Below are 23,473 nucleotides of genomic sequence, written 5' to 3' on the forward strand. Positions count from 1 at the left end.
ATTCACTATTCCCACTGCAGCGTAAGCAACAGTAGAGAAAGTGTGGTATCTTTGAGGGATTAGATTTACTATACTCACAGCAATATAAGCAACAGTACGGAAAGTATTGGACTTTGGAGGGGGTATGTTTATTATTCCAACTTCAGGCACTTAATTTTTACTCTGTAGCAACATATCGTTCTAAAATTAGAAAAATCATAGGAGGAGTCTATTCATGAAAAAGAGATAGCACCAATAACTAAACAAGGCAATTTTGGAGCCACATTGCTAAATGTACAGTCCTCCCTTGTTCAATATTCAGATTGTATTCCAAAATTTTATAGTATCAGAAAGTAGGTCTGGTTTTTGTTACAGATAACTGATAGCCTCGGCACTAAACATATTTTGGCTGTTCCACCCCTATACAAAATAATTCATGTTGATCGAGAAAGCCAAGCATGGAGGAGGATTGGCTAGTGTACATACAGAACATTTGAAAGTTAACATGATGGCCTTAAAGGCCTTTCCTGAGGCAGAGATTCTTGCCTTTACACTGTCTCCTTCTCCAGAAACAACTATATCTGGGGTCTTAATGTATCACTCCCTGGGAAATTCAAGAACTCTGAAGATTCTTTTGCCTCATTTCAGTCCTGTTTGGCCGTGGGTGTTTCAAACCTCTTCGCATTGCATGATTTTAACATTTGGGTGGGTACTCCCTTCATCAAAATGCCAGAAAATGTTCTTGCTTGCCTTAATTTCCTGGGTTTAAAGCAATTAATTACCAAACACATTCAATGGATCATATTTTGGATCTCAAGAAATCTAGAATTTCTGCTCAATGTCAAGTGTTGGACAACTCAACCTGTATTATCAAGGAGAATGTGAAGGAGAACAATGCTGAGCTAAACTCATGGATCATGTCAGCCTTAGATAAGGTCGCTTCATTAGCTAGGGTCAGGTCATTCTGCATGCAGACCACTGGTCCTTGGCATACACTGGAGCAGGTCATTCTGCAAACTGCCCACTGCTCTTTGGTGTACACGAGAGCTTGCTAAAATCAAACACCTGTGCAAACTGTTAAAACGCAGTTGGCATAAAGGCTATCGGGGGAAGCAAAAATCAAATGTAAAGAAGGACTGAAGTGTTACAGACTGATGCTGAATATATCCCATACAAATTGCAACAAAAATTGTAGCAAAGCTAGTAAAAACGCACTGTGATAATTGTTCAAGATTGTTTTAACCTTTCTAGTGCACAAATGAATATTAAAACCACTTACAGCCTTAGAAATGTGTGAATCTTTATTGGCAAGATAAAATTATTACTCAATTAACAACTCTACAGCTAAATCCCCCGTGTCCCTCTGAAGGAAACAGTTCCACCAGTGTGCATACTAAATTTTGGAGTCATAATATTGAGGGTACTTAATATTGAGGACAAAAGATAGAAAAAAAATATTGACAGGTGGGTCTAGACTTTCTAAACCTAACTCCACATATACGTACATATGCAATACAGAGGTCTTCAAGCTACATAGATGAGAAGTTAGGAATAGTAAATTTGTACTTTCTTATATACACTTTTCAATATTTTGTCCATCAATACTCTCTCCTTGATGTTTGTATGTTGATATTCGTCATGTCAATATTCAGTAGCACAGTTGTCCACTACACTCTATATAAGTTTGCTTTAAGGCCTCTCATGAAGGTTTGGAATGCAATGCAGCTTGGCAAGTCAGGTTTGTCTTATGTTCCTTGTTCAGCTACTGTTTTTCATAAGATTACCTGATCAGTCAATACAAGTATTATCAGTCTGATTAACTATACATTTACTTAGGGAGTACTTTCAGCAGAAGAGATACAAGCTTGTGTCAGACTAGTGTTAAAAATAGTTTCATTAGGCCCAGCCATTCCAGGAAATGTCCACTCTATTTTTTGTTACAAATCTGCTCAAAAGTAGCTGGAACAGTAGTATACAAGCAGGTATCTGAACAAGTTAACTATAACTCCTTTTTCAACCCTGCACAATCCGAATGTAAGCATTTTATGGAATGGAAGTGGATGTTCAAAATGAACAAGGGATTATTGTGAATGAGGGTGGAGTGGCAGCCTACTACTGCTCGACCTCTCCATGGCATTTGATACGGTTTGTCACAGGATTTTGGAGGTCAGACTGGCCTAGGCAGGTAGTAGAGGCTATGCACTGAAATGCCTCCTACCATTCCTTTCAGATCGGAGACAGTCAGTCTTCTTGCCACCTTACAGTTTGACTATGAAAATATTAAAGTGAGGCATTCCACAGGGTTCTAAAGTCCCATTGTTTTTTAAGTCGAGCCTAGGCAGCACACATGTGTTGGCTGCTAGACTCACTGTATTCACAGTATTCACCAGCATGCTGGGTTTTTAATTGGTAACTAGGATTGTCCACTAGAAAGGCTTGCTTTTTGGTGGCTAATCGTTCTTTTTTGTCCCTCCTTTTAGTTGGTTGTTAATGCCCAGAAAGCAGGAATAACTCATGTATGGTTTCACCTGGTGTGTTTTTAAGTGTTTGTCAGGCACTATTTTTCTTGCAGCTCCCATTTTAGTTGTATGTGAACAACTTGTTTGCAGCTCTACCATTTTTTTCACGGCGCTCGCAGCCAAAATAGAGCAGACTGCCTAAAATGGCTTCCACCTGCTGCCGGCAATAGGACAAGAGCTTTCACTCTGAAGAATTTTTTTTTGCACGACGCCCACAGCCAAATTTGAGCAGGCTGCCTAAAATGGGTTCTGCCCACTGCCAGCCACTGAATAAGAGCTTTCACTTTTAATTTTACAGCCACGTTGCATGGGGGCCACTGCGTACACACTTTATTTATTTTTCTGATGGATACATCTACCTGTGAATTCCTCAACTTTTGAATATGCCCAGTGCGCCAGCATTTATTTACGAAAATCTTTTCTTTCTAGCTATCCACGTCAACGAAGACGTCACAATGAAACGGCTCCGCACACAGCTCCCTCTAGCGTTGTTGGAGCCATAAGCAGTCCTTGCTGGCATGCTCACGTCAGTTACTTTTTTCCACGCCTTCGACGCTTACGGTTTTTCTACCTCTCCAGGTGTTACACTGTGTCGAGGGAGCTTCTTTGTCGAGTTTTCTTCGTGTTACAATGTCTCCACCAAAGAAGTCGGTCTTCAAGCCCTGTAGAGTGTGTGGAGGGCATATGTCAGTTACTGTCCTGCACGAAAACTACCTCTGGTGCCTGAGTTCAAATCACGACGTCGGGGATGCTCTTCTTGCTAGAGTATGAACGAAAGAGAAGCAAAACTGTTCCTAGCAAAGGCCAAAAATGAGAAGCGGGCCGTCGGGGATCCTGGCATCAAGAGAAGTTGTCTTCCCATAGGTCTTTGAGATCACATAAGAAGGGACGTCACCACAGTTCTCAATGGTGCTCTTCCCGAGATGCTAGCCTGAGGTTTTTGTCACAGCCTCCAAGTCTCTGTGCCGCTCGACTTGGGAGGTGAGCCCCAACCTGTCTCCTCCGCATCCGAAGTCACCAGTGATTCACCAGCGCTGTCTTTGGTTGAGATCTCGGTGGCATCCTCATGTCCTGCAGCGCAGTTCTCTCCTGTTAAACCACAGGAGATTGAGGAGCAAGAGTCAAGTGAGGTCCAGCCTCAACAAGAATATCCGGCATTCCCAACGCCTGGGGCAGATCCATCTGCCTTTTTAAATGCTATGTTAAGAATATTTAACAGGACTATGACACCCGTTGGTGCGCCTTGGGGCCCTATGGGTCCTTTAGTCTTTAACCCCTTCGCTGTCAGGCCTTTTCCCCCTCAGGTGCCAGGCCTTTTTTTTGGCTATTTGGGGCAGTTCGCGCTTAGGCCCTCATAACTTTTTGTCCACATAAGCTACCCACGCCAAATTTGTGTCCTTTTTTTCCAACATCCTAGGGATTCTAGAGGTACCCAGAGTTTGTCAGTTCCCCTGAAGGAGACCAAGAAATTAGCCAAAACACAGCAAAAATGTTGTGTTTTTTTTAAAAAAAGGGAAAAAAAGAGCTGCAGAAGAAGGCTTGCGGTTTTTCCCCCTAAATTCACCATCTTTCCAGCTTTCAGGAGCAGGCAGAGTTGAATCGGAAAACACAATTTGTCAACACAATTATGGCATTTTACTGGGACATATCCCATTTTTACTATTTTTTGTGCTTTCAGCCTCCTTCCAGTTAGTGACAAAAATGTGTGAGAAGCCAATGCTGGATCCCGGAAAGCTAAACATTTCTGAAAAGTAGTTCAAATTCTGAATTCAGCTAGGGGTAATTTGTGTAGCTCCTACAAGGGTTTCCTACAGAAAATAACAGCTGAAATGAAAAAATATTGAAACTGAGGTAAAGAAAACAGCCATTTTTCTCCACGTTTCACTCTTTTTCCTGCGATGTCAGATTTTTTAAAGCAATATAGTGTTACTTCTGCTGGACTCTTCTGGTTGTGGGGATATATAGGGCTTATAGGTTCATCAAGAACCCTAGGTACCCAGAGCCAATAATTGAGCTGCACCTTGCAATGGGTTTTCATTCTATACCGGGTATACAGCAATTCATTTGCTGAAATATAAAGAGTGAAAAATAGGTATCAAGAAAACCTTTGTATTACCAAAATGGGCACAAGATGAGGGAGAAGATAGGAGCAGTGGTTATTTGCACATCTCTGAATTCCGGGGTGCCCATACTAGCATGTGAATTACAGGGCATGTTTCAAATAGATGTCTTTTTTACACACTGTCTTACATTTCGAAGGAAATATGTCGAGACAGACAAGGAGCAATAACACTTGTTTTGCTATTCTGAGTTCCCCCAAGTCTCCCGATAAAAATGGTACCTCACTTTGGGGTAGGCCTAATGCTCGCGAAGGAAACGCAATTTTACATTGAAATCTGGTTTGTTTTTTGCAAAGTGCCTAGCTGTAGATTTTCGCCTCAAGCTCAGCTGGCACCTCGGAAAACCTCCGAAACCTGAGCATTTTTTAAAACTAGACACCTGGGGGAATCCAAGATGGGGTGACTTATGGGGCTCTCACCAGGTTCTGTTACCCAGAATTATTTGCAAACCTCAAAATGTGGCCAAAAAAACACTTTTTCCTCACTTTTCGGTGACAGAAAGTTCTGGAATCTGAGAAGAGCCACAAATTTCCTTCCACCCAGTGTTCCTCTAAGTCTCCCAATAAAAATGGTACCTCACTTGTGTGGGTAGGCCTAGCGCCAATGACAAGAAATGCCCCAAAACACAACGTGGACACATCACATTTTCCCAAAGAAAATAGCTGTTTTTTGCAAAGAGCCTAGCTGTGAATTTTGGCCTCTAGCTCAGCTGGCACCAAGGGAAACCTGCACATTTTTGAAAACTAGACACCTAGTGGAATCCAAGATGGGGTGACTTGTGGGGCTCTCACCAGGTTCTGTTACCCAGAATCCTTTGCAAACTTAAAAATTTGGCCCAAAAAAATACTTATTCCTCACATTTTGGTGACAGAAAGTTCTGAAATCTGAGAGGAGCCACGAATTTCCTTCCACCCAGCGTTCCCCCAAGTCTCCTGATGAAAATGGTACCTCAATTGTGTGGGTAGGCCTAGTGCTCGTGACAGGAAATACCCATAAACGCTAACTGGACACATCAAAATTATCAAATACAAAACTACCTGTTTTTGTGGGGGGCACCTGCGTTTTTGATCCTGGGCTCAGCATCCATCTAGGGAAACCTACCAAACCCAGACATGTCTGAAAACTAGACACCTGATGGAGCCCAGGGAGGTGTGACTTGCGTGGATCCCCCAATCTTTTCTTACCCTGAATCCTCAGCAAACCTCAAATTTAGCTGCAAAAAAATCACGTTTTTCCCACCTTTGTGCGTGGGATCACTGCACCGGGACACATTTCCTACCACCCACTGTTCCCCTCAGTCTCTGTAAAAATGATACCTCACTTGTGTAGGTGGGCCAAGTGCCTGTGACAGGGAAAAGCCAGAAACGTGTCAAAATTGAGGGGGAACCAAAGTGGGTCCAAAAGGGCAGTTTGCAAAAAAACAATTTTTAGGTTGACCAGTGCAGCAGAATTTTTATCGGTATAGATGAGACAATGTTGGGTGGTAGGAATTTTGTGGATTCCGGAAGGTTCCATCACAAAAATGTGGGGAAAATGTGTGATTTCCAGCAAAGTTGGAGGTTTGTAGGGCATTGTGGGAAAGAAAATGGTGCGGGTGCATGTGAAGCACACCACCCTGGAATCAACAAGATGTTTAGTTTTCAGATGTGTCTAGGACTTGTGGATTTTTCTACATGGCAGCGTCCCGAAGTAAAAAAAAAGTGCAGCCCTCACCATTCCAAGTGGGACGATATTGAGAGTTACCAAGCTCTCATGGCCCAAATGTAAAACTAAAACACAAATTAATCGAATGTCCTTTTGCTTGCCGTGGGATAAGATGTTTTAGTGTGCGGGGGAGAGCTGAAAGACTGTTACCCCCTTCAGTTGGGGTAGGGGCATAACCAGGCCCATACTGGTTGTTAGACACTACCCCACAATTCTTTGTTTTTTCAATTCCTTGGCAACAAATAGACTTTCTGCTCCTCACCCCAGCCCCCCCCCCCAGGATGTGGATCGGGGGTAATTGCCCAATGTGCCCAATGGTGGGCAGAACAGCTTTGGCCCCATTTATTTGGGGTGGTGGTATGGCCATACCTGCACCCTCTTATTTTGAAAAACAAATCTTCCCTGGTCTCTGGTGGGCTTTCTGCCCCCCTGGGGGGCAGATGGGCCTTCCAAAAATAGGCTGATCTGCTCCCAAGCAGATATGGCCAACAGTAATGTGCCCCCATGGGGAACGACCCTTGCCCAAGGGGCTGCTCCCCCCAAACAAAACACACATACACACACCAATCCCTGGCCTCTAGTGGTTTCTGCCCCCAAGGTGGGCAGAAATGGCCTTAATACAATTTGCCCCGTGGGGAGCGACCTTTGCCTAAGGGGTCGCTCCCCATACATAAAAACATAAAGTAAATAAAATATATATATATATCCCTGGTGTCTAGGGGCTTCTGTCCCCCCCGGGGGGGGGCAGAAATTGCCTAAAAATAATTCCCCCCCCCCCCCGGGGAGCGACCTTTGCCTAAGGGGTCGCTCCCCACATATTAAAAAAAAAAATGTATCCCTGGTGTCTAGGGGTTTTCTGCCCCCCCCCCCCCCCTCACCTCCCCTCCGGGGGCAGGTCGGCATAATTATATTAGGCCAATCTGCACCCAGGGGGGACAGAAATGGCCTCAAAATAATTTGGCCCCCCGGGGAGCGGCCCTTGCCCAAGGGGCCGCTCCCCTTATGCGTAAGTATAAAAACAATAAAAATTCCTTGGTGTCTAGTGGTTTCTGCCCCCTCTTGGGGCAGAAGTGCCCTAAAAATAATTTGCCCACCCGGGGAGTGACCCTTGCCTAAGGGGTCGCTCCCCACAAACAAACAAAAAAAAATGTATCCCTGGTGTCTAAGGTTTCTCTGCCCCAAGGGGGGCAGAAAGGCCTAAAAATAATATGGCCCCCTAGGGAGTGACCCTTGCCCAAGGGGCCGCTCCCTTTATTGAAAATATTTTTTTTAATCCCTGGTGTCTAGTGGACATTTCTGTTGCCCGATCGCATCATAATCGGGCAGCAGAAATGCTTCAAGAGAGATGAAAGGAAAGGAAAGGTCTTTTCTTTCATGTCCCTCCCGCCCCACCTCTCGGTCAGAAGTGAAATGATTTTGCACGTCTCTTCCGGGATCGTGCTGGAAGCATGCTTTCAGCGTGATCCAAGGTGACCTCTGATGAGGTTTGATGTCATCAGACATCACTGGGGGGATGAGGAGGGTCGGGTGGAAGGGGATGTGATTCCCCTTCCATCCCCGACTTGGGGGTGAGGGAGGGATGCCCAATGTGAGAGTGCAAGTGCTCCCCCCACGGGCCGGGTGCAGGACGAGCTGGCCTCATCCCAGGCATTCGGGAATCGTGTGCCAGGACGAGACCAGCTCGCCCGCGGCACCGAGTGGGTTAATCTGGATTCACTGTGCCGTATAAACAGGCTCCCATTATGCCTTTTTTACCCACAGCTCTATCATGTTGAGGCATGATGGCGCAGCCGGCTCCGATACGGACGTCAGATACTACTTGTCTGGCATCCATTCATTCAGCTCCTTCCGGGAGTAAAATCCTGGCACCAGCTTTGCCGGCGACGCAACAAGCATCCACGATGTTGGTGCACTCTTTATCAATGCCACAATTGCAGTCTAGAATAAGATCTAGAAGAGAGGGCTTGAGGTCATGGGGGGCAACAAGATTAAGAGGAAGGAGGAATCCCTTTATTTTCTCATGGCCTTGGGTGTATTGAGGTGGCAAGCGGATTGGACACTTCTCCTGAGTGGGAGTTATTGTCACCTGAGGGTATTCCACCTCTGGAAGTTGCTACTTATGGTGTGATCAGGAGGGCTGTCGACCTTTTGGAATTGCCATTACCCACATCGGAATTGAAGTCCAATATCCTGACCGAGGGTTCCACTCCTCGTCTGCTACATCGTAACGTTTGCTGCCATTTAACAAGGCTTTGTCGAAGCCAGTTCTGGATCCATGACGGAAACCTGAATTTATTCCAGCTGTTTCCAAAGTAATTGCCAGAAGGTATAGAGCTGCGCCAGGTGGTCCGAAATACCTTAGTCAGCAACTGACACCTTACAGTCTGGTAGTCCAGGCTTCTTGTTCTTCAAAAGCAGCTCCTGATTCCTTCCCTACGACTCCTGCATATAGGGAATCGAAACAAATGGAACAGTCTGCTAAAAAAGTAATTTCATCATGTAGCATGGCTTTGAAATCGGTTCATGCTACATGTGTATAGGGGAGATATATCCATGCACTGGGCTCAGCTAAGGAGGTGATTCCCAAACTGCAAAAAGATGTGCAGGAACATTTTAAGGAGCTGCTGCAGGATAGTCAGGCATTGGCTAAGCAGGTCAGCCGCTCAGGTCTGGACACTGCAGACTCTGTTGCCAGAGCCATGGGTACATCAGTGGCTAGGAGAAGACATGCATGGCATGTATTGGAGTTCTTCCCTGATGTACAGTCCACCTTGATGGATCTCCTGGTTGACAGGTCCAGATTGTTATGTGAGAAGGCTGACTCAGTGCTCTAAAGGTTCAAGGAGAGCAAGGACACAGCTAAGTCTTTAGGTCTTCAGCCACTCTCCTTGACCTAGAGATCTTTCCGTAGTTTTAAGGGGTTTGGCCACAGCTCCTCCTTTTGTGGGAGGCAGCAGTTCCAGGGTCAGCAGTCTGCCACCCCCCTCGATAGGTCATAAAGAGGTTGGGGGAGAGTTAGGCAAGGTGCTGTCGCTCAGCAGCCTTCCTCCTCCTCTTCATCCTCTGCTGGGAACCTTTCAGGAAAGCAGCCCTAGTTATCTTCCCTTTCAGCAGCATGTGTTGCCTGTGGGGGGAGGTTACTTCATTTTCTCCAAGAGTGGAAATCAATAATATCAGACTCTTGGGTGTTAAGCATTGTAGGAAATGGGTATGCAATTCTGTTTGGGAATTTCCCCCACTCCTTTTTCTCCCCAGCATTCTTTTTGTTCAGAAGATCATTTGCTGTTGCTTCAACTGGAGATACAAAATATGCTTTTAAAGGGTGCAGTGGAGTTTGTTCTGAACCAGGAAAAGGGTCAGAAATGTTATTAAAGATATTAGCTGATCCCCAAGAAGGATGGTCGTCTGCAACCCATCCTGGACCTGAGGATTTTGATTTGGTTCCTCAAACAGGGAAAATTCAAGATGCTAACCCTAGCTCAGGTGCTTCTTGCGCTGGACAAGGAAGACTGGTTGGTGTCTATCGACTTGCAGGATGCATATGTTCACAATCTTATTCGACAGTTACATAGGAAGGATTAATGGTAGGAACACAGCACTACCAGTTTGCTATCCTTTATTTTGGTCTTATTTCCACACCTCAAATCTTCACAAAGATTATGGCAGTTATTGCAGTGCAGCTCAGAAGGAGAGGAATATTGGTATTTCCTTACCTGTATGATTAGTTGATCAAAGCCAAGTCTCCAGAGTTGGTGCTGCATCATTTGCAGGTAACAACCCAGTTGTTGTTCAACCTGGACTTTTCGTTAAACGTGCCCAGATCTCACATGTAGCCTTCTCAGCACCTCCTGTTCATAGGGGGAAGTCCTGGATCAACATTGAATTATGCCTACCCTCATCCTCAGAGGATTCAGGACATTCAGGCTATGATTCCAATGTTTCAGAATGGAGCAGTAATTACAGTACTAAAGGTCCTATGCCTGCTCGATCTGTTCACTTCCTGTATTCTGTTGGTCACCCACACACCTTAGCACTTGAGGGCTCTCCAGTGGTGCCTCCCCAAACGGTGGTTTCAACACAACCGAGATCTCAAGGAGTCAATAAGACTCTCCGAGGACACTTTAGTGGTTCTTCAGTGGTGGAGTTTGGACCCCAGTCTTTCATAAGGGAAGCTGTTTTGACCACCATCTCCGGTGATCACAGTAATAACAGATGCTTCTACTGCACATCTGGATGTTCTGGAGATCAAGAGACTTTGGTCTCCAGAAGAATATATGTTTCACATCAATCTGTTGGAGTTACAGGCAATATGTCTGGATCTCAAGGCCTTCCTCCCTTCCATTCATGGTCAGTCGGTTCAAGTCCTGACAGACAACACTACTGCAATGTGGTACATGAATAAACAGAGGTGTAGGGTCATATCTTCTCTGCAGATAGGCTGTGCAACATCTGATTTGCATTGTAGCAAACCATTTGGCCGGAGTTCTCAACGTACATGTGGACAGTCTCAGCTGGCACTTTTCAGACGATCACAAGTGGTGACTCGATGACTTCCAGTTCTGAGGGACGCCTCAGATGGACATGTTTGCCACTCGCAAGAATGTGCACTGCCCGTCTTTCAGCCGCCTCCACTTTCCGATGCAGGAAGCACTGGGTGACGCATTTCAGTTGAGCTGGAACAATGGTTGCTTTATGCGTTTCCTCCCATACCCTTGATACCTCGAGTTCTGAGGAAGATAAGCCAAGACCGGGTCCCAGTCATATTAATAACCCCACATTGGCCAAGAAGGGTGTGGTACACATACCTCCCTCCTTTGCCTTTCCCTGCGCCCTCTGCTCCATCTCCCTCACAGGGCAGACCTCCTCTCGTAGTCAAAGGGGCAGGTTCTACACCCCCACCTCCAGAGTCTGTACCTACATGCCTGGAGATTTAAAGGGGCTATCTGAATTACTTTTCTCTTTCCCCAGAATTGGTAGATGTTATATTATCGGCCAGGGACACTGCACCAAAACTGTCTATGCTGGTAGATGGGCCAAGTTTGTTAAATGGTGTGAGGAAAGGCATGTTGATCCCTTAAAGGCCCATTTGTCCAATGTTTTACAGTTTTCTTTTTCCTTGGCACAACAAGGTTGTGCAGTTGAGACAGTGAAGGGCTATCTGTCTGCATTTATTTGTTTACCTGACCAACCCTCTTTAGTTTTAAGGTTTCTTAAGGGTTTGACTAATAGGGTTCCGACTCCGTTCATAGTGCCTCAGTGGGATTTGAATTTAGTTTTGTTGTACCTGACGGGTACACCGTTTGAACCATTGCATAGTTGCCCATCGAGGCTTCTTACATTTAAAACTGTTTTTCTCATAGCAATCATGTTGGTTAGGCGCGTTAGTGAGCTGCAAGCTCTAAGTGTAAAACCCCTGTTTACCAGTTTCCATGCTAACAAGGTGGTTTTGAGAACAGGGTGGTTTTCCTACCATAGATAGTGACTCCTTTTCATTTAGGGCAATCCGTCACCCTTCTATCCTTTTACCCTCCTCCCCATCCCTCTAAGGAGGAGGAAAGGCTGCACCTCCTGGATCCAAAGAGAGTGTTGAGCTTCTACATGGACAGGACAGGAGAGTTTCGGACAGATGATCAGTTCTTCGCTGGCTACGTGGGCAAGAGGAAGTGCAAAGCTGTCCACAAAAGAACACTATCAAGGTGGGTCATTCTTTGCATTAAGATATGTTATGCACTGGCAAAGAAGGACCACCCCAAGGGCATTAGAGCTCATTCTACCAGTGCTAAGTCTACTTCTTTGGCTTTGGCTAGAGGTGTACTTGTTGTAGATATTTGCACAGCAGCAGCGTGGGCTTCCCTGCACACGTTCACGAAGCATTACTGCTTGGACTCAGAAGTGAGGAGGGTTGGCCATTTTGCCTGCTCAGTGCTGCAGGATTTCTTGGTACAGCCAGACAGGCCCCCCCACCTCCAAATGCAGAACTGCTTTGGGACACTATTCAAAAAGTGAGGAATCCACAGGTAGATATATCCATCAGAAGAACACGTTACTTACCTTCAGTAGCACTTTTTCTAGTGGATACACCATCTACCTGTGGATTTATCACTGTCCCACCCACCTCCACGTTGCCTGTCTGGTTATGCCAATAATGAAATTGTTTTTTATATATTGTATATATATATTTTTCTGGCCAGTTCTATATACAGAATGTATGTTTATATATATATAAATTCTTGCATTGAGTTAGCACATGTTGTGCTTGTGATGTTGGTGTTCACCCATTTGCCTCGAAGGCACAGTAAAAAAGGGGGTGAAATTTACGTCAGCATGCCGGCAAGGGCTCCTTATGGCTCCAATGATGTCAGAGTCACATGCAGAGCCATTTCATTGTGACGTCCTTGTCGAAGTGGAGGGCTAGAAAGAAAAAAATTCCATCTAACGCTGGCGCATTGGGAGTATTCAAAAGGTGAGGAATCCACAGGTAGATACTGTATCCACCAGAAAAAAATGTTACCAAAGATAAGTAACTTGTTCTTCTTTTTTGTGACACACTTGACAGGCTTCAATTTGGCATTATAATTTTATGGTCAAGTTTTACAAAATACGCTCTTTACATCTGTACCTTCATGCCTAGCAGCTCCCTGTAAAATTCTGGGTTCTGTCTTCCACTTTGAATACATAGTGCAAAGCCCTCATGTATGCCATGATACAATATGGATTCTCATAAGCGTCCTGAAACCAACTATGTAGTATGAATTGCACAGGTGATGCTTTAGTGCACTATGCATATCAGTCCTCCCAGCTGGCTGGGTTGTCCTGATTGGCAGTCATGATAGAGACAAGCAGTACGTCTGTCCATACATTAATCTTCTGTGCTTTTATTGGAAGTGGTCGTTGTGAGCACACTACAATTATTTATTTATTTTTAATTACTGTTATGAATGCATCCATCTGTACAAGAATTTAACTTTAACATTGATTGCTAACCAACTTCAACATGCTTTAAAAAGCAAATGAGTACTGATAGACCTGGTTTAAAACTGATTGACAGGATAAAATCTTCATATAAAGGTTTTTGCCTGCTTCCTTTCCCCTTGAGGTTATTGGTTAAGATTACAAAAAATGCCCCACCCGCCTCAAAATTGCCAGGCAGCTGCACCAGAAGAGACATCACCATTGCTCTGGAAGGCATCCACCCAGCCGCACACGGACCAGGGCCCAGAGTTCAAGGCTGCGTGCGTTTACCAAGTTCTTTGCAGCAGCAGAGCCAAAGCCCGCTCCTTCAACAGTTTGAACTGCAGGGAGAGTGGAAAGCCTGTGGCTGGAAAGCGGGACAAACTCTTGGAGGTGTATGAGGACTAAAATTTTAAAAAAAAAACAGTTTGAACTGCCCCGCAATTCCATGCCTCCGTGGAAGCATAGGGGCTACAACAAACAGAGTCCCCGGCAGATGGGCTGAACTACCAGCGTGGTGTGCATCCCGGGATGCCGAATGGATGAGCAGCAAAAATGCCAAGGTGTGTGATCCCTAAGGAAAACAGGACACATTATTCCACAGCACATGGAAACTGTGTACATAAAAGAGGACAAAGGAGGTGAAGGAGAGTTGCCCTATTTTTATATGATTAAAGCTATGTCATTTGTGATGCTGAAGCTGCACATTTACAGTGATTTAGTCCGTTTTAAAGAAATGTTGCGATCATTGTAAATAACACAAATAAGTGCATGCGTCTATCTGCAGTCGTCAAGTTAACTGGTGTTTACACACTTTCCCTCCCGTTCACATTTTTTTTTTTTGCAGTTTTATATAGTGTGAACTTGTAACAGTACACAAGTTATTGCGAGGTGAAGGCAGATATGTTTATAGGATTTAGAGGTGCAATTGACATTTAGTCCTCTTTTTATTTCCAGTAAGATCCTGTGCCTGCTCAAATCCCAGTTACAGCAGTTAGCTAGGTGTAATGAACATGCGTGATCTTTCCGCACCAAATTCGACTTTTCTCTTTTTTTTTATACAGTGTAACGTTTAGTGAAACCTTGCATAAACATTTTAAAGTGTTCCTTCGAATGTGCTGTTTAAAAAAAAAAACAACTTTGAATCTGCATTTAGCCATTTTGTGTCTTTATCGTGGAGAGTCCATTCTGCCGCCCTTATAAGTTTGTAACAGGAAAGAGTTCATATGGACGAAAGCGTAGGTTTTATCTCACTGTGGCACAAGTCTGTCTAACTCTGCCTGGCTCCAGCGCCCTGTCCCCCTCCGTTTCACCATTGTGTGGTGCTGCCTGGTTCTGAATTAAGTATAATGCAGCAGAAACGTTTACGTTTTCCCCACTGACTGCACTGGGCCCATTTGTTAAGAAACGTATTTTTCCATTCACTCCACCTCAGAGGCGATGGTCCTTTGATGGATCTTTCTTCATCATAGTGAGGGGTGAAAGCAATCAGGATGATCCAGTATCAGCTACCCAACTTGAAACTCTTCTCTACCTGGCATTTAAATCAAACAAATTGCATGGACAGTTGTAAAAAGAACATCGAGACACAATAACTGTCTCAAGCAAATTTTGATTATTTAGTTATTGTATTAAAGATCCCAAATCAATGCAGCTCTCACCCCTATTTATTCACCATGCCACAAAAATTCCACTACACAAATACACTACACACCACACAATTCCATTCCTCACAATTCTACAACTAACTATTCCAATTCAACCCACATAATTCCATTCTAAACCACATACATCCACTCCAAACCAAAACACATGGGTGAAAGACATTGTCATTTACAGCGTCAATAGCCCTGATATTGTATTGCAAATGCTTGTAATCTGTATGTGACTCCCATGGCATATCCAATTCAGTAGTATCTTTTTAACAATTAATTCTGCAACTTGATGGAGCTGTTGAGGAAATAATAATTAACTTTCTCCAAATGTTGAATACAGTAGGAGTTCACCTTTTCAGAGAGCTTAAGAGAGTACATCACATTTCTTTCTCTGTTGATCTAGGCTGTCTGATTCCTAACATCTATGTGCAGGCTGCACACATAGGTCTGGACAAATAGAACAGATGTGCCTTCAAGTCTAGTTACTGCAGAGACGGCTGGGGGCCCTCTTTTGTTTTCACTGCTTATTCCATTGTGCCCTGTTCTGCCAGGGCTTCTATCTGCAGGGACCCACACCATCAGTTGGGCTGTCTTTCCTGTGTATACTTTCTCCTGCAGCTCACATAACCAGCAGGATTTTGGGTGGACTGCAAGGTTGTGGCCTAACACCCTAGGTTGAAATGTACGGATTGACAATGCTTGTTCCTTTTTACATGGTGCACTTGTCTCTTTCTACCTGCAGCTGCCATTATTGCACACATACTGGCAGGGACTTATGCCATTCCCCTCGTTATATGCCATTCAATCAACAGCCCTTCTGTCTAACCAAGGGTGGACCAGACCGGAATATTGTTGGCAGAATATCATCTGACATTAATCTTGTGTTGAGTGTACTTGTATAGGGCACAACTCATCCCAGAGGGTGTCCTGGCGCCTGATGTCCTAAAGATCGTTTACAAAAATATCGCCCCAACAGAGTTACTAACCGGACATCTACACCCAATGGGACGATATTTTTGCAGACCATATTTAGGACATGGTACTTATGTCAGGCGATATTTTATAGACCATGTTCTGACGTATAGTCAAATAGTCGACATCATCACCATCTTGCGTGTCACTGGTTTAATTCGTACAATATATCGAATCCAAGTCGCCATAGTGTGAGAATCATTTGCTGTTGGTCAGAAAAGCACCCTTTTCTCAAAAGGAATGTGTGACTCAACGTAATCCTGCCCGGGGTAGTCGAGGCGCTTAGTCCGTGTCTCATGGAGTGAACGGTCCCGTGACTCTCCCAGCTCCGTGAAGGTGTAGTGGCTGCCTTGCGTCAGGGGGTCAGTGCACCAGCTGCAATTGCAGGTCTGTAGCATCTGAAACCAGTAACACCGTGATAGACGCCTTGTTTTTAACACTATGAGGCAGATTTAGCTTCCATTGACACTTTTCTGGTTGGGGAGGAGGGGGTGGGCGTCTGAGGCGAGCTTTCTCCTCTTGTGCCCACCTCCTGGCAGACTTTGTGTGAACCGGCCTATGAGCTCTGGACTCCAGACAAAAAGGCCCGGCGCGAGGCAGGGAGACCCCGGGCATGCGCTCAGGTGGGGAGGGGGGGGGGGGTGCGCGCGGCGCCGCCTGAGCTCCCCCCGTTGCCCACGAGCTGCGAGCTCAGTCGTCGGATGTTCCAGGAGTAGTAACCGAGATCCACGCGCTCTGCTGCTGGAATTAGAAATGGAGTTGAGCCTCTAGCTGGCGACACCCTCGCAGCGCTACAGGGAGCCCGCCCCCTCAGCAGCAGGTATGGAAGCCCCTCCGCCCGCACCTGCTCCAGGCAGAAGACCCGCCTCTTGCACAGTACAATTCAGCATCGCGCGGAGTACGGTCCTGGCTAGGTGGTTTCAAACTTATTCGCAGTTTATTTCTACTGCGTATTTTACGCTGTGTGGGTGGGCTGGGAACATGGCAGTTTATGCTTCTTTTGTTTCTTGTAGAAGTGGAAAACGATTACTGAAGAAAGTGAAAAGTCTAAAATACTGGGGAGGCGTACGTAGAAAATATGTTATGCCACGTTATTATTATTGCGTGTGGGGTTACATTACGCCATGCAACGATACTTTATGTTACATTGTGCTGTTCCGACGGCAGCAGCATCACGGGCAGTATCTATACCTCACTATCACAGGACACTACCGCTACCTCTCAGAAGTACTGTAATACTCACGCTGGAACAGTGTGAGCTCTTCTCAGCAGGACTGACCCACTCTCATTGGGACAGTGTGAGCACTTCTAAGCAGGTCCGACCAACTCACTGAGGCACTATGAACACTTCTCAGCAGGACTGCCCCACTCTCACTGCGGCAGTGTGAGCACTGCTCTGCAGGACTGACCCACTCTCATTGAGGCACTATGAACACTTCTCAGCAGGACTGACCCGCTCTCATTGGGACAGTGTGAGCACTTCTCAGCATGACTGACCCACTCTCATTGGGACAGTGTCAGCACTTTTAAGCAGGACTGACCCACTCTCATTGGGACAGTGTGAGCACTGCTCTGCAGGACTGACCCACTCTCACTGAGGCACTATGAACACTTCTCTGCAGGACTGGCCCACTCTTATTGGGACAGTGTGAGCACTGCTCTGCAGGACTGACCCACTCTCATTGGGACAGTGTGAGCACTTCTCTGCAGGACTGACCCACTCTCACTGAGGTAGTGTGAGCACTTCTCAGCAGGACTGAGACCGTCTCCCTGAGACAGCGCTGGCTTTTCCTGTCACACTGCACTGCTGTTCCCGGGTTGGCCCTGCGTCCTTGGCGCGGGGACGCCGCCACCACATCTCAGCAACGCAGTACTGCCCGGACCGGCACAGCACTTGCAGGAACTCGTCTTACCGTTGCAGGGACGGCGCGGACACCTCTCGGCAGGGCCGTACTTCAGCCACTGGGCGGGGCAGGCACTGCTCTGCAGGACCGTCTTCCTTCTAGGCAGTTATGGCTCTTTGATCAAACTCCACCAACATTACCGCGGATAGCACTGATGCACCCGAGCAGGACTGATGACTCGTAGGTTGACAGTACTGGCTCTTCTACCAGGACTGCGATAATCTCACTGGGACAGTGCCGTCGCTTCCCAGAAACAGGACATTGTCCTTGCTGGGACAGTGACGCCTCAGAGAAAGGATATTATTGTTGGGACAGAGCCGCCACGTCTTAGAAAGTGGATATTATCATTGCTGGGCAGTGCTGAAACTTTTCAGAAAGATGGCGTTATCATTGCTGGGACAGTGTCATAACTCCTCAGAAAGAGGATATTATTGCTGGGACAGTGTGTCATGTCTCAGAAAGAGATATGCGGGGACATTGCCACCACGCCTCAGAGAAAGGATATTATTGCTGGGACAGTTCCGCCACCTCACAGAAAGGACATTGTTGTTGGGACAGAGCCACCACGTCTCAGATGATATTATAATTGCTGGGACAGTGCTGCCACACCTCAGAGAAAGGACATTATTGCTGGGACAGTTCCGACACCTCACAGAAAGGACATTGTTGTTGGGACAGTGCCACCACGTCTCAGATGATATTATCATTGCTGGGACAGTGCTGCCACACCTCAGAGAAAGGACATTATTGCTGGGACAGTGCTGATATTTTTCAGAAAGATGACATAATTACTGCGACAGTGTCGATACTTCTCAGCAGGATACTTCATCTGCTACCCCGAGAGTACTGGCAATTCCGAGCGGGCTACCGGAATAGGACTGCTCTTCTCAGGAGAACAGTAGTGTTATGGGACGATCCTATGTTACACTGAATTGAAAGTGAACTTGCTTTTACATAGCGCTTACTACCCCTGTCAAGGCTTTCAAACACTATACGGCGAGTTAGAGGGCTACCTAGGAGCGCAAAGGTAGTGGCCAAGTCCATTGGTTTTATTGGTATTTGTTTGCATGCTAAAGGAAGCAATTCCCTGAATTTTCCATGCATTTATTCTACTTTCTTTGTTGTGCATTAATTACTTAGATGTCATGATTAGAGGGGCTATTTGAGAAGCAAATACTTGTTGGAATAAATAGATATGATTTTTCATTTAAAAATAGCTTTAAAATAGGCAGGCATGAGATGTAGAGTAGCTTATATACAGAAGAGGAATGCAGAAGGTAGAAGTCAAGCAGAGGTGCATTCAAAGTAAATAAAACAGGGAAAAATAAAAGTTTAATTCTAGGTCAATTTTTCATTAAGTATTTTCAGGAATAGAAAAGGTGGAGATTTTTTGCAGTAGCATGACATCTATGGATGCAAACATATGAAAGGAAACATTTACAACTTCTGCTCTAAAGAACTGTGTCTTTTAACAGTTTTTCAAGAGACACTTCTAAATATGTGGCAGATACTTGCATCACAGCACTAAGCAAGCTCAGTGCTAGCAGAGACCCATTTACAAGCGACTATCAAGCAGTGCAATATTTCAGCACATCCTAGGACCCATAATTACACGACAACGAGCCACTGTACCTACTAGAGCAGTATATTTGATACTATTAAACTTGCTACAGTTTATGTAAATTATTTCCACTAAGCATAAACTACACATATAATATAAATGTAAATAATACATAACATAAATATATCTTATATAAACACCCACTAGCACCCAACAACTTAATATATAACAAGGTAGTTAATAAACACATTGCAGTAATCATCATTAATAAATTCAGTGCATGCGTAAGTGACCCATTCACTACCTGGTTCAGAAGGCCCTGTACCACGTGTCCACCTGAAGAGCACCAGGCACCACAGAACTGCCCGCAGATTAGATGTGTCTGAGGTCACCCTGACCTCCAACCATCCACCTTGCCTCATTCATGTCACTGCACAGCCTGCTTCATCGGTGATGCAGGAGTGGGATATGAGTGCGGAATGTGGTCTGTGAGAGTCTGTTGAATCGGGCGGGTGAGCCAGTAGGTCCTTGTACCGGGTGGAGGGCCCTGCCTACATCAACTTCTCTCCCGTGCAACATTTGTGCGACCTGACATCATAATGATGTATCTTTCATGAACAGGGGAGTTATTCCTCGTGAGTGCCTCAGAAGGAGCATAACAGCAAATCACTGCTACTTCTCTGCAGGACTGTGGTATTTTTGTGAATGCCAGTGCTTGCTCCTCTTGGTATGTCTTCCTGTTATTAGTGCAACAGTTGAAGTTCTGCCCACCTGGGCAACACCTTTCCACAGCTAATGGGATACTTGCACCTCTCAACAGGACAGTGATCCTGTTATTGGGACAGCACTGGCCCTTCACAAGAGAAAACTCACTAAGATAGCGCTGGCACATCGGAGAAGGACTAGTGCCACCTCCAAGCGTGTCTGTACTGCTGTTGCTGAATAGAACCAGCACTCAAGCCTGTCCTGTTGGCACTGGGATAATGTTACAGCATCCACACTTCTATGCAAACTCTCGTGTTGCTTCTGGGGCGGGGCCCCCACGCCGCAGCAGCGCTGCACTTACTCGGACGATTTCAGCAGTTCTCAAAGAAGCGGGCACTTCGTCGCTGTCCAAGCATTGCAAATGTTGATACAGCAATTCAGACGAGTTGATGGGCTCCCGGGAAACACTTTGATCCTTAAGAGGCCACCCGTTCTTCTGGACGATACCACCTACTGAGGGAAAGGGCTGTCCCCGGATAGCTGGGTATAGGCCCATTGTGAACAAAAGACCGTAGTTCTAATTACGGCGCCCTGGCTTTACCAACTCGTGTGATCCCGGGGAATAAGTTATTTCCCACGAGCCCCAGAGTCCTAATTAGACTCAGCTGCGAGTGCTGCCTAAAAATAAAATATCTGCATGTCGAAACATGATCTTTTGAAACAAAGGTGTATACGCTTTACTAGGAGATGCTGCGAATTTTGGACAGATCAGAAACAATTATTTTAGTCACCCATCAGGTTCGCTCTTTTGTTTTTTTTTCTTCTTAAAAGCTTGTGACTGAATAAAAGATTAGACAATGTTTTGCTTGGGTGGTGCGCCGTTTGAGTTTCGTTCATTTTCGTCCTGTCAGCAACGCCATTGATATATTGGCCCCATAGAGCGTTAAAAAAGCGCGTGAAGGGCCCAGCGTTATCCGCCCAAGTCACAGGGTCAGGATTCCCAAGCCCCTGCTTGCCAGAACGAACCTCACACCCCCACCTAGCTGTCTCTGCTTTTAATGCATTTAGAAATGACACAATGGCCTGTGGGAATGCGTCTATGTTGGGCCGTCCCTGGTGGGCGCCATCTTCTTTCGGCCACGCCGGGTTGATGCTCGCAGGGCTGCTCTTCCTTTCGTGACACAGCCAATTACTGACGTGACTGCTTGATTCCCTGGGGGGCCCCTCTCTATCTTGTTCCTGCTGATGCAGCTTCTATTTTTCACTACAACGCAGAGCAGTATGAATAATGTATTCAGGCTCCGCTTCAGCATTTCCCGCGCTCTGGCTTGCAAATTTCTGCAGAGCTGCAACGGATCCACGTGGTCGATTCTGCGGGGTGAACCACGGATATACATTAATGTTGCATGGAGTCCAGCGAGAGCACAGGCGGGGACCCGTTTCACGTGGGAGACAGCTAGGGTGACCACCTGGCATTGAGGCAAATTCTGGACAGGACTGTAAAAAATTCAGGACAAAGGGTCAAAATTCAGGACAAAAATTCAGGACAAAGGGTCAAAATTCAGGACAAAAATTCAAGAACAAACGTCAGTTTTAGAGACACACACAAGAGAGGCCATGCCTCACTATGTTGTCAGTGCATTTATGTACTCTTTTTTAACATAGCACTATTTATTCACTGTGGACCTTTTGTGGTTGCCTCCTCGTGTGCTACATTCAGGTGTCACATTACGTCCTTGTTCAGTAGTAAATTAATGCCCTTCACGGCAAGGCCATCCCCCCTACCCAAATCTACCCTATCTTTCCTGAAGAGAAAGTAACAGCAACATTTTGATTATGTTTCTGAACATTTCAAAACCCCTGGCAAACAGTTTGGGAAACATTAAGGTAATTAACCTTATGCTAGTTTAAACAAATTGAACAAAAACATCTGGCTTACCCCAACCGCCCATGGACTTTCAACCTAATTTTCTTTTAAAGAGACAGGGCAGATGGTGTGGGTGACAGTCTCACACCTAATGACAGGATGTGATGTACCCATAACTTGTCTGTAGTCTCACTGCACTAGAGTGAATGTTTGGGACTCTACATTTATCTCAGAAATGTGAACCCGGACTACCAATCAAAGATAATAAAAGAGTAGGATGAAATCGAGATCAAATGGGAGATCCACGGCAAGTAATTCAAAGGGTTGTTGCTAACAACTGGATAAATAAAGAAGAGAAGAACAAGGTGGGACAATTCCTAAAATCAGACAAGATGGGTCCACCAAGACTATTTAAAGGTATTGGGTACCTGGGGAGTTGTCTGCACACAGGAGTGAAACAGAAGGGGCACTGTCAAGTGGTTGAACAATCAACACCCATCCACCTTGGCAAACTCTTCTGGTGCAATGGTTTGCTGTTAGTGCTTGTGAAGGGTGAGCTGGGGCCAGACCCCTTGCAAGGTTGTGCAAGGCAATTGCCCGCTTAGTCCATGTCTTTATATGGTTTTGAAATTGAGCAAAAGCCAAACTAGAGATCTGGGTTATCCCTAAGTGTCAAGTACACATAGAATCTTCAAAATATTTGGGATGTAAATTGCACTTCAAAATTTACAAATTTTAAAATTTAATTAGTGTTTCTTTAAGATATGGCACTGTTTTCGCCTTCATACACAATTAGATCTCAGATTGAACTGTGAACCAGGTACCTTTTGATACCTAGTGATTAATATCTACCATTCTTACACTGATTTCCAGGATGAAAATCTCGGCAGAGCGAACGGTCCCTCCAAGCCCAGTTTAATTTTTGGTCTTCTCTTCTGCTTTCTGTAGAGGCCATGTGGCACTAGCGAAGATGGTGTGCTACCCCAATGGTAGTATTATTTTGCAAACCTTCCCCTGCTCGTCCTTCATTCCTTCTTCAGACAGGCCACACATCTGATTTGGTCACTGCGGCGCCATCGGGAGCTCTTTCCACTCTAAAGCTAACTGTGACTGCGGGTGGATTAGATCTTCTGGACTTAGAATGCTTTTATTCAGCTGCAGATGTCCAATGGGTGGCTCACTGGCTTTCTGCCCACCTCCCTGCATGAGATGGGGTTTACCAGAAAAGACTTTTAAGGAAGGCTTAATGCACTGCTCATCGTTTCCTACTGACCATTCTATGGATCACCATCCGGGGTTATCATGCATGGCTTTCTCTTGCCTTGCCAGAACCTGTAAACTCACTGACACGAAGAAACCCTACGCTCCTGCACTACCTTTGCTAAGCCTTCCCACTCGCACAGGATGGCTGTGCTCAAAGCAACTCCATCAGTGGCATGTTGCAGGTGTCTTAAAATTGGGGACTTTGTTTCTGAACAGTGAGCTACTAAATTTCCAAACCCTTGTGGCAGACTACCATCTTCACACCGTCAACTC

General features: G+C 45.5%; 1 protein-coding gene across 4 annotated transcripts in view; it reads left to right on the plus strand.

The window, feature by feature from the left end:
• Positions 1–23,473, plus strand: part of ACSL6 (acyl-CoA synthetase long chain family member 6) — a 389,555-nt gene that overhangs the window by 102,051 nt on the left and 264,031 nt on the right. The window contains exon 1 of one of the 4 annotated variants that reach the window (XM_069199191.1): positions 16,585–16,720. The exons of 2 other annotated variants lie outside the window; for them this stretch is intronic. The gene's annotated coding sequence lies outside the window, so the exon portion shown is untranslated. Of the gene's footprint in view, positions 1–16,584; positions 16,721–16,796; positions 16,815–23,473 lie in introns of those variants that run through there. One more of the 4 variants, XM_069199193.1, reaches the window with a different exon arrangement.

Source organism: Pleurodeles waltl, chromosome 7, assembly GCF_031143425.1.
Source record: "Pleurodeles waltl isolate 20211129_DDA chromosome 7, aPleWal1.hap1.20221129, whole genome shotgun sequence".
NCBI lineage: Eukaryota > Metazoa > Chordata > Amphibia > Caudata > Salamandridae > Pleurodeles > Pleurodeles waltl.